Source organism: Triturus cristatus, chromosome 2_2 (assembly GCF_964204655.1).
Source record: "Triturus cristatus chromosome 2_2, aTriCri1.1, whole genome shotgun sequence".
Lineage (NCBI taxonomy): Eukaryota > Metazoa > Chordata > Amphibia > Caudata > Salamandridae > Triturus > Triturus cristatus.
In genome coordinates this window covers 466,518,325-466,531,180 of record NC_140582.1, presented here as the reverse complement: position 1 = coordinate 466,531,180, position 12,856 = coordinate 466,518,325, and positions in this window count along the sequence as shown.

Genomic DNA, 12,856 nt, shown 5'->3' with positions numbered 1-12,856 from the left:
CTTTTTACTGGTGTGGTGTTCCCACTATCCAGTAACACGATGTGGGGGAAAAAAAGTAGGGGAACTGTGGGCAGAGAATCAGAGGGCGGGAATAACCCAAGGATTGGATCAGTGGGCAGAGCCAGAGGCGTGGCCAGAATGCGCAAACATCCCAATTTTTTGTATTTGTTTGGTTTCACTGCCCAGTTTTATCAACCAATGGATACACATGATTATTTAAGGTTATAATGAGTTATTGACAGTAAAATGTATACAAAGAAGGATATGCTTCTAATCACAGAATGTCCCCAAATACGATAAAATGTGGACGCACAAGCCATTTGCCTCCGAGCCATGGAGTTTCTGTCATCAGCACTTCTCCCTTTTCCAAAACAGCAGTTCAAACATGAATGGCTAAAAATCCTAGTTTGCAAATGTTTTCTAAATAATAATGGCTCTGCAGCATGATCTGACCATTTAAACTAATAAATTGTTTGTAGCTCAAACGTATCAAAAGTTAATAAAAAATGTGACTTGTGTTGCTGCGGAGTAGATGACAGTTAATAGCTCACTGTTCTATGTTAGGATTTTAACTTATAAACTGCAAGTAACAAAAGGATCTCTCTGACAAAAGCAGTAGCCCACTGGCCTATTTACATTATGTGCACTTTGTGATCTGCATGGTACATGTTCTTTGCAGCAGGTACATTAACCCTCTGAGCTACCTTTCCATGAGTCAAATCTTCCATTATACAAAATTCCGATCTCTCTCTAGGAAGAACATTAATCATCAGTCATCATGACATTTTTATTGTTACCGAAAATTACTGGAGGCCAGGAAGGAGGCAGCAAGTGCTTTTAAAACCATAATATACTTTCAAAAATGATGCCTCCACATAAAGTCAGCACCTGGTGCGGTCACACCAGTTGCACCGCCCTAGAGCTGGCCCTTCTCAAGGGCCCTGTGATCTCAGTGACTCAGGGTCACTGTTGTTCTAGGGTGTACTGCTTCATAGGACTGCCCCCAAGACTGGAGGTGAACTTCAGTATGAATAGTGGTGGACAAGCCTTGAAGGTTAACCTACACTTGTCATGCTAGGGTCCACCTGCTGGTGCTACGACACCGGGGCTTCTAATGTCTTGCGAAGCCTTCTAAGGTCTAGCATGAGATAGTGCTCTCTCAGGAGAGTGGTCTGGCGGACTGGTTATTAAGGCTGAACCTGGTTCCCCAGTTCCAAATTCAGCAGCTCTGGCCATAGTGCCACATCCTCTCCCCCACTGAAAACCATACTTCCCCACTGAGAAAAACTCAGACTGCCTTCAACTACAACCCAGTTGTTGCCGACTATAAACACCTGGATGCGGCTCAATTTAAATTATGCACTGGGCAAGAGCAATATGTGGCTTTCCAAAAAAAAAGTGACAGCATCCTGGAAAAAGCAAACAATCATAGGGAATGCAACATTTTGCAAACCATGTGAAATGTAAGCAGGAACAACATGGTTACCTTAACGCTTTTACACTCACTGTTCAGAAATCAGTGAGTGCTTTTGCCTGAAAAGTTAAGGACATGACAACAGGGCCCTGAATGGACCCATTTCAATGGCCATTGCTTATATCCTTACAAAACGTCCCTAGATACAGAGCAGCAGTACAAATTTGCACAGGCACCTCCTCCTCCTGAAAGGTTAGGTTGCTAGGCGCACACCGGCCCTGTTGGTGTCACCCCATGTGAGGGTGTCACCCGGTGCGGTCCGCACCCCCATAGTGACGCCGCTGGAAAGCACTATTATTTGGACTGGTTGGAAAAGCTGGTCAAGGAATATTTGACAGTCTACCGAAATATGAAAGTCCACCAGGTGTGTTTATACCATTAAATGAATACCAGGAAGCGCTGAAACGTTTAGAAAAACAATTTTCAGAGGAAAGTAATGTTATGATCGGCAGGCATAGATGAAAAGCAAAATGAAGAGGAATCCATAGAGGAATACATCGCTGCTCTACGTGTTGTAGCACAAAATTGCGAATTTGAAGATATGACTAATATTTACATAAGGGACCAATTTGTATTTTACTGTTTTAAAAAAAAATACAGGAGAGATTACTTGCTTGTAGAAACCCAACTTTGCAAGAAGTTATTGATATTCCGAAAGGCATAGAACGGTCGTTAATTTCTACTAAAGAACTATCAAATACAAGTTCAAACACTAATGTTTTCTATTTACAGGAGAAAACGAAATATGAAAACAAGCAGCATGAAAAATTAAAAAGTGGTAGAAAAACAGAAGGTAAAAACTTTACTTGTTACAGGTGTGGCTCGCACAAGCACCTTGCTGATTTTAAAGGTTGCCCTGCATTAGGGAAAAGATGCATGAAATGTAAAAAATGTGGACATTATACAACATTATGTAAAACAAAGAAAAATGTTACTAGTGACAGAGTAAAAGCAAATGCAATAGATGAATTCGAAGAGGAAATGTGCGCAAATATTATTTTATCATTAGACATCGTTGATGGAAAAATAAAAAGACCTTTAGGAAATGTTCATATTGGTGAAATTGAATTAAAAGTTATGGTGGATTCAGGTTCACCAATATCTATAATTTCTGACACAACATATGAAGAGAAATGGAGTACAACTGAACTAACTGAGACTGATGTGAATCCAAAAGCTTTTGGAGAGTACGATATTGATATGGTGGGATATTTTCAAGACACACTTTCATTCAAGGGGAGAGTAATTAATACTAAAATATATGTAGCAGAACATGGACGCAATCTGGTGGGATGGAAGGATTTAGCTAAACTTGGCGTTATACTAAAACCAGGTGCAGCAGATCCAATCATTCTTGATGATGAATACATAAACAATGTACAAATAAATAAGAAATGTAACAATTTAAAGAATACATAATTGAACAGAATAAGGATGTTTTTAGAGATGAAATTGGATGTGTAAAGGGGTTTGAGCATAAAATTAAATTAAAAGAAGGCGCAATTCCAATAGCGCACAAAGTAAGAACGGTCCCCTTATCTGTGAGACATGAGTTAATAATGCATTTAGACAAATTGTGCAAAGAAGGTGTCATAGAGACAACGGATTCATCAGAGTGGGTTTCAGCAATTGTCTTGCAAAGAAAAAGAAAACAGGTGACATCCGGCTTTGTGCTGACCTAAGATCTCTTAATAAAAATATAATTGTTAATTGTCACCCTTTGTCGAAGGTCCAAGAAATTTTAACATCCACTGATGGTTCAATGTATTTTTCATTGATTGATTTAAGGTCAGCATATCACCAAATATGTTTATCAGAAGTTTATCTGACAATGTTTGTAACCTCTTTAGGAGCGTTCAGATACATTAGGCTGCCATTCGGATTAGCATCTGCATCTAGTGTATTTAAAAAATTAATGGATAACCTTTTTGGCGATATTAATGGTGTTGAAGCTTTACAAGACGACATACTGGTGCATGCTAAAAACGAAAAAGAACATAATGAAATTTTAAATAAAGTTTTAAATATCCTAAATGAAAGGGGCATGACTGTTTCGAAGAGTAAATGTAAATTCATGCAAAATAGCATTGAATACTTAGGTCATGTTTTGTCGTCAGAAGGAATTAAACCCAAAAATGATTTAATAAAAGCAATCAGAGAAGCACCTAAACCAAAGGACAAGGAAGTACTTAAATCCTTTATGGGATTAAGTGAATATTATTCCCGTTTTATATCTGGTTATGCAGATAAGGTTGAACCATTGAGAAAATTGTTACGCAAAGGAGTTAAATATGAATGGGAAAAAGAACAAGATATAGCTTTTGAGATAACTAAAAAATCTATTGCAGAAGCACCCACACTTCATCCTTATGATCCTACTCTTAGTAATATTGTGACCGTAGATGCTAGCGGAGTTGGCATTGGCGCAGTATTTTGCCAAATGAAAGGTGAAAAAGAACATACAGTTGCATTCATTTCTAGAAGACTTAGTAATGCAGAAAAAAACTACAGCACCATCGAGCGCGAAACACTTGCTTGCGTATGGGCTGTGGAAAAATTAAAGACATTTTTATGGGGGAAAAGACTTTGAAATCATAACAATCATAAACCCCTAATATATATATGATGGACAGATGTGGTAGGGGCAACGGAGGAGCTAGTTCTAGGCTAGTTAGATTACTTTCAAAACTCCAGGAATTTAGCTTTAAAATAAGACACATTAAAGGAGGACTACATTGTAGGGCAGATTGTTTGTCCCGTTTACCAGTTAATGAGAATGAAGAGGATATTCTTGATGACACAGAATGTGTGGTTGCTCATATTGATGCCACAGTCATGTGTGAAGGATCTATCACTGAAAAAGAATGGTTAGAAACAGAAGAAAAATATGTCATCATAAAACAAGTTTATGAGTACATCACTACTAGATGGCCTCCTATAAGAAATTTAACTGCAGAATTGAAAAGTTTCCAGCAGGTAGGTGACGAATTAACCATAGAGAATGGTTTTCTAAAAAGACATGATCTTATTATACCACCATTAAAACTATGTAAAAAACGTATACATCTTGCACACAAAGGGCACCCTGGCAGCACTGCCACAAAAAAGATCTTGCAATGTTATTATTGGTGGCCTGGGATAAACAATGACGTTGACACTTATATTGACCAATGCGAGCAATGTTTAAAAGCACATAAGCATTGGAAAATTAGCAAAAGTGTGATGCAACTTGTTGAAATTCCTGATGAACCTTGGGCTAAAGTTGCAATAGATATCTCTGGACCATTTGACCTTTTACAAAGCAATTGTAAATATTTAGTTGTTTTATCCGATTACTACTCAAAATGGGTCCATTATAAGTTTGTGCAAAACATAACAACAGATGTTGTAATTGATTTTTTGAAAAGAATATTTACTACAGAGGGCCAACCTAAAATTCTAGTTTCTGACAACGGTACACAACTAGTATCTAAAAAAATGACTGATTTTTTGCAGAAACTAGGAATAAAACAGGAAAAAACTCCTCTTTATAGCCCTTCTTCAAACGGGAAAGTAGAAAGAGTTAATAGATTTTTAAAGGAAGGTGTTCAATTAGCCATAGCATCCCAATTACCAGTACAAGAGTACATAAGAGAAAAAGTAAGCAGTTAAAAGGCTGCGCTTGCGCAGTTTCGCTCGCGAGATTTAATGACTTGGAGTAGTGGGGCTTTAACCCGCCCCTCTTCTCTCCTCTTCTCCATTGGCTGGCCTCTGAAATGCTGGTCAGCCATTGGAGAAGATGTTTGTCTCTCCAAACAAGCCCCGTCCTTTTGCGATTCGGGGGCGTATTTTTTCCGATTCTTTCTCTGGGCGTGTTTGAGAAAGAAAAACACGCCCCCGAATCCCAAAACGCCGCTGCGTTTCTCCGAGGCATTTCTGCTTCACCTCGGAGAAAGCGGTGGTGTGCTCGTCCTCTCCCCCTGCTCTCGGGCAATCCATGTGCTGTTTGCCACACGTCGGACCCTGCGTGCAACCCTGCTCACCTCTGGTGCTGATCTTGCTGAAGATGTCCCTATCGAGTGGTAAGACTGTTGTTATCTTCTTCACCCCACCGACATCTTCACTCGGCGCTGATCACACCACGCTTCCCGCACCTCTAGCATGCCTTTCAACCCTCAGCATTAGTGCGTGCCTCTACTTTTTGTGAACTCGCTTCCTATGCCTCACGCAGTGCTCTGCCACTGTTTACGACTGTTGTTGTGGTTTCCGCTGGCATATACGCTACTTTGAGGCGCTTGTTTTCCACAAACAAAGACGTTTAAAGCTGTCTCGCGCAAGCTCGCGCATGTGCAGCACCAGGCCTCAATCTGCCTAACCTGCCTGACTTAATATGTCACCCCTCGACGTTCTATTCTCTATTGGCGCAGCTAGCTGGCGTTTCGAAGCTGCTACTTAGCAACGACACGGCTTTGTGTTCACAACCTGCTTGGTGTCTCGTAACACCGCCTCGTTTTGCTCCTGAGACCTATCCTTCATTGCTGATCACGCTGCCGATCGCGCTGCCCATATTCAGCTACAGCGTCATTGGGGGTGGGATGAAGCGGGGTTTCCTCCATGTAAAAGTCATTCGAGAGGCAATAACCTACAGTTACCTCTTTAAAAATGTAGGTCATGACTCATGCATGTACGGTCCCCGCATTCGAAGACACGCAGTTGTAAATATAATCTCACCGAATAATAACTGCTCTGTAATTATGACCACGTGTAAAATCACCACAGTGCAAGTCAGAAACTAAATACCTTTCTTTCCACCCGCCGCGTGAAAGACTGGGATGTCGCATCACCGAGTTGAAGTATCAGAAGGTAACTGCGTCATTGGGGGTGGGGGGGATGAAGCGGGGTGGGGGTTGGTACGCTCATGAGCAGGCGCCATGATTTCTCGCAATGTGAAGCGACTCCTTTACCGATTTCTTTTCATTATGTACAACAATTCTAATGAGTTTATTTTAAAGAAGAGCTCGCTTCCATCAACCACCCCTCTTCCGTGCAAAGCAACCGCCTTCCTTCAGATCCCAAGTACCCCATTTTTCAAATTATTATTTTCAGATACCTCGTTACTGGACTTAAAGGAAAATATATGTATCTGCTAGCACCGTTTTACCGGTTGATGCATATTGTTTCATCAGTTATGACTGGCCATTCAATGGAAAATGCAGTATCGAGGGGATACTGTGAATGATCTCTAATATTTTTCTGTTTGTTTTATGTTTTCAGTATGCAGCACACATCATTCTGCCATTCGTTTCTTAGTATTGTCTGGATTACCGATATTGCAGAGTTTTATTTTATATAACGCGAACTTGACCCGAATCCAATCGGGTATCAGAACGCTGTTCAGTGTCATTACCGAGACTCAAACCCAGTTCCCTGGGCTCCTTGATGGGGGAAGGTTTCTCTTAATCTTGATAGAGCCTGTTGAGGGGTTTGTCAGTTGATCCTGCAAAAAGTAAATATGTGGCTGTGTGTGGGGGTGGCTCTGTGTGTGTGGGGGTGGCTCTTTGTGTGTGGCTCTGTGTGTGGGGGTGGCTTTTTGGTAGGTGGCTCTATGCGTGGTGGGTCTGTATGTGTGTGGGTAACTCTGTGTGTGTGTAGGTGGCTCTGTGGGTGGCTCTATGGGTGGCTCTATTTGTGTGTGGGTTGCTCTATGTGAGTGGCTCTGTGTGGGTGGCTCTGTGTGTGTGGTTGGCTTTGGGTGTGTGGCTCTGTGTGTGGGTGCAAATGCAATAGGTCTCGCATTTGAGAGTGATTAAGCTATTGACATTGTAAATAACAATGCCGTTTCTTTAAATGTTTTAAAAACAAAAACATAAACAAAAATAATGTCATGAGCAATACCAATAGCTTTAACTTTAACAATGCCGAGACCATTGCATTTTAAATGCTTGTTATTTAATGAGAGGAAGGAAGGGCAACAGTGCATTAACACCAACATTTAATGAGTGGTGTTGTATGAACACAAAAACAGAAGAGATTAATGATGAAATAAGTAAAGTGAAGGACAACATTGTGGCTAAACAAAAGATAACAAAAATATATTGTGACATGAATAACAAAGCAAAAGAAAAATTATTCAGGAAAGGTGATTGGGCCATTATAAAAAAAACCTTGTAAAGTTACTAAAGGTGATTCCACTTTCACTGCTCCTTATTGTATAAAAGATGTTTCTAAAGGTGCTGTGTTTCTAGGTGAAAAGGGTTGGTGGAGCAAAAATGATATTGTGAAATTGAAAAGTCAGGAAAAAATCCTAATGAAAGGAAAATATGGACAAAATGAAAATGTAAATGACAGTATGATAGACTGTGGAAGTTATTCTTCTAGGAGTTGCAGTTTTTATGATGGCAATAATAATTTTAATGTTTCTGAAAGTGAAGATAACACGTTTGTACCTAATGAAAGTAGCAACGGTACTTTAAATGAAAGTGACTTTCAAACAAAAGAAAAGAATGCCTTGAACGAAGAATCCAGTATTATACCTGATGCTGTAAGTGAAAATATTGAGTCTGTAAACGAAAGTTGTGATAGTCATTTTAACTGTAAACAAAAACAGACTACGTCAGGTAGAGAAATCAGGATTCCTAAACGTGATGATAATTTTGTGCTGTTTTAACTTGATTTTATTCCCTGTATAAAAAGGGAGATGTTGTACATCTCAATGTCATTTTCACAAATGCCATGTATTAATTCATTTCACATACAGTATTTCTTCCATTAAGTTTAGCGTTTCTTCCCTTTCTGTTATTCCCTTCCCCACGTCACTATGAGTTCCTTTGGAACCCTTGTTGGGTATATATGTGACGTCATAGAATGTTCATGAGATTCCTTTGCTTTCTTTCACCTAATCAGTTCGTTTTTCTTATCTCGCCTGTGGGCCTTTATCTATATTTATTCTTAAATAAATATTAATTTATTTATCCTCAACTCGGTCTTCTCATCATTCCGCAACAGTAACAGAGTCAGTGAGCTGTTGATATGCTGACAAGGAAGGACGCTTGGCAGCAGGGCTTTAAGTGGGTTGAAAAAACTAGAGGGTCTCTCAAAGCCAATGTAATTAAGGACGTGGCTCAAAAACACCTAAGCTAAAAATCTGTGATTAGCATAGTGTGTCACCCGACTTGTATTTTGCTGTTTTTGTCATTGCATCCAGATATATGATACACCAAGTAATGTCATACCTACAACAAGTCAGGACTATTGGCTTTGTCAATGGTTGTTAGTTGCATAAGATAAATAAGCAGCAACTATGCCTTGTATATAATATTGAAAAAGCTTCTACTTAAAGCCCTGGTGACACCACAACAATGTTGCTTGTTGCTTTCAAAAAGAGAAGGGAAATCCAGAGAGAAAAGGACTCTCTTTAAAGGATTTCCCTTTCCCTACAATGCTCACCTGGCATTACATCATGCCGTAACTGGGGGCGTGGTTTGCCGCGCTGCGGAATGGCCGCTTGCTGAGCGCGCTCCACCGGCCGGGACGAGATCCTCTTCAAAATCCTGCACACCGGAGGATTGCTTCGGGACCCTGGTGCTAGCGACGGGTCGCGGAACACCCGCTGACCCTCCGTGAGTGCTCCGAGGCTCGGAGACGACCCCTGTGCGGCCAGCCGGTCACGAAGGTGAGGCGGCTGGAGCCATCTGTGGAGGTGGGAGCGGGACCTGCGGGGTGCCGCGAAAATTTACCCCGCGGCTCCGGCCTAGTGCGGAAAAGTTGCATACCATAGTTGGGGAGATCCTGCTAACTTCTGGAGCCGGATGCTTGGACATTGGAGGTGAGGGCAGCCTGCGGATATCAGCTGGTGACTTTCGTCGTCGCGCTGGGGCGGCTGGCTGTAAGGAGACGACGGGGAATACCAGCAACCCACAATTTTGTGATGCCTGTTGACACCGAGGGTGGGACACCGCTGTTGCGCCTGGCGTGTGGAATTCCCTACTGCTGTGGCTGTATTGGCTATCTGCATTAGACCCTTGGTGTGTGCTGGTCGTGGCCTGGGCTGTGCCCGGACCCGGGGACCGGTCGATCTGGGGCTGTCGATTTGACCATGGCTGCGTGGAGCCCTGCCTGCCCTGGGAGAAGATAGGGGCCTGCTGTCGTGCTGCAGACGCCTGTGGACCGGTGACACAGTCGTTGGTGTGCGGGCGGTTGTCCCATTTACATCGCCGTGGCTGGTCCAGCGTGGGACAGATCCGAGTGCCCCCGACTGTGGGTTGCTGTGGTGCAGGAGTGGCCCTGCCCTGTGGCCGTGCGGGGGTCGGTGGACCCCGGGGTCGAATTTCGGACCCGGTTTGGAGGATGGCGCCTGCCCTGGGTCGGCTTATGGGTCGGTTTTCCTGCTGTTGATGCCTGCTTCCTTGTGCGCAGAGTTGTAGCGTACGTTTTCGACCCCTGGTTTCAAGTTGCGCCCGGAGCGGAATTGAGTGGATTGGGGGGCACGTGGAGACGGAGCATCTGACCCGTGGACTACCTATTTGCTGTGACGCTGCTTGGGAGTCCTCTGCTGCGGACTCAGTGCCCACCTCCTCATGGGTAAGCCAGATGCAAGGCAGCCAAAGATAACATTTGAATTCCAGGTGGAGACAAAAGAGCAGTTGCTCCACATGGACAAGTTACTCAGAGTCATCAGGGCTAAGAATGATGACTTAGAGGCGAGGTCAAGACGCAATAACCTGCGCATTACTGGAATTCCTGAGACGACCACCATTTCCAAGATGGAAACCTATATTTCTGACTTACTCCATGAGCTGTTTGACCCGCACCTATCCTCTGTTTTTGTTGTGGAACGAGCACACCGCTCGCTGGGACAGAGGCCCCCCGTTGGCGCTTCGCCGAGACCGATCATAGCAAAACTTCTCAACTATCAAGACCGTGATCTCATTCTCAGACTGGCTCGAGATAAGGGGAAGATACAGCACAAAGGTAACGACATCTCGTTCTATCCCGACTTCACCCCAGCAGTACAGGCAGCCCGGCGGGAGTTCCTCCCGGCAAAGCGCCTATTGCTGCAGGCGCAGGTTCCATACTCCCTGCTATATCCAGCCAAGCTAAAAGTAACCTTTGATGGAACTGTCCACTTTTTTACTGACTCAAAGTCGGCTTTGAAATTTGCCAAGCACGTAGGGGGTAAGAAGAATAAAGGGCTTCGAGGTGATGCTCAGGGTTCGGGAGACCGCCTCAGCGATAATGACTGATGTGGGTATAGTGGATGTGACCGGGATCTCACCTTGGCAGAAGATACGCTTGTCACTGAGATATGTTGGCCGGGTGGTTACTGCACGCTCTGTCGCTTTAACATAGGCTGTTACATGTAAATTGCCGTGTTGCGCCAGGGCCCGAGGCTTCACCGGCAGTGTTCCTGGCCACCTTGTGTGAACGAGGTAGCTAGCCGGTGCCACTGCGCCCCCATGGGAGACTCCCCTGATCTGAAATGCTCACGTTGTGGTTATGTTTTCTTGGGGTGGGTATTCTGCAACCTGATTGGGGGGTTGGAGTGGGTGGGGGGGGAGATTGGGGGATGGTTTGTGGGTTGTTGCCAGTCTATATGCCGCTTCTTGGATGGCTCATGTACTTTATTGCTGGACTTGCGCTTGACAGCACTATGCATTCTACGATGGAGGTTGTGTGGAACGTTTGTCCTCACTAATGTACTGAATTGCATTACATGGAACATTCGTGGCCTAAACGATGGAAGGAAGTCAAGGCTAGTGCATGCATACCTAACCAGGCATAACATAGATATTTGCTTGTTGCAGGAGACCCATTTAAATGACTTGCATTCCACGAGACTGAGCCATAAGAGGTGGAGCAGTGTCTATTCATCTGCATACTCCAACTATGCCCGCGGTGTGGCTGTGCTTATCAAACGGGGGCTGGATTGGAAGGAGGGAGGGGTGCGAATTGACCCGGAGGGGCGTTATGTCATTTTGTTGGGTTCGCTGTGTGGGGTCTCTCTGGCCGTTGTGGCTGTCTATGGCCCGAACGTGGACTCTCCCGAATTTTTTGCTGATGTCTGGACGAGAGTGAGAGCCACATGTTGCAGTACGATTCTGTGGGGTGGTGATTTTAATGCTGTGCTGAATGATGGCTTGGATAGGCAGGGCACTTCTCGCACGTTACATCCTACAGCTGGCGCCACCTTACAAGCTATTGTATCTGACGGGGACCTGGTGGATATTTGGCGTGCACGGAAACCGCTGCTTAGAGAGGGCACTTGCATATCGGATCATCATAGTGCGTGGTCCCGCTTGGACTTCTGGCTGGTGTCCCGCGATGTGGCTTCCTGGTCCTTAGATGTCTTACACATGCCGCGCACATTATCGGAGCACGCCCCCTGTTTGCTGAAATGACTGCTGCCTGGCTCAATCCCGCGTGCTTTCACCTGGCGCCTTCCCCCACATGCTCTGCTGGATGGAGCGTTTAGAGAAGAGATCAGGTCAGACATACAGGAATACTTCGACTTAAATGCGGGGTCTGTGCAGACGGTGGCCTCCCTTTGGGAAGCATTTAAAGTTGTGATCAGAGGTAATTGTATCGCACGACAGGCGGGGGTGTTGAAAGCGCTCAGGGAGGCCCAAATCAAAGAGCTCGAGGGGAAATTCTATTCCAATGTGGACCTAGACACGGCTGGCCTCCTGAAAGCCGAGCTAATTGAATTCTCTGAGGCAGCACAAAGGGAGGTCAGTTTCCTTGGGAAATATGCGGAGGCGAGACGCTATGGGGAGGGCGATAGGCCGGGGCGCACACTGGCGGGCATGATCAGACCACCCAGGTCCACTACATTCATTCATGAAATACATACTGCACCAGACACAGTAATCAGAGGTCAGGAGGATATCCTAACAGTGTTCTCGGAGTTTTACTCTGGGCTGTATACTGCTACCCAAGACACGTGCCCCGAGGGGATGCAGTCCTTTATGGACTAGATCGCCCTCGTCTAGTTTCATAATGCCCATAGACAATATATGGATCTCCCATTCACCGTAGAGGATGTCGCCCAGGTAATAAAAAGCATGCCACCTGACAAGGCTCCTGGCCCTGACGGTCTAACTACCTCATTTTACAAGGCATACGTGGATGAACTAGCACCTAGGTTACTGGCGGTCTATGAGGAAGCATTGGAGGTGGGGGTATTGCCTGAGTCAATGAGGGAAGCCATTATAATCACATTACTGAAGCCTGGGAAGTCTGAAACGGAAGTGCATTCTTATCGGCCATTGTCGCTGATAAATGTGGATGCCAAAATATTGGCTAAATTGCTCGCCAATTGCATACAACCACTGATCCCTATGGTCACACTTCCGGATCAATCGGGGTTCATCCCAGGGAGATCCACATCTCATAATTTACGCACTA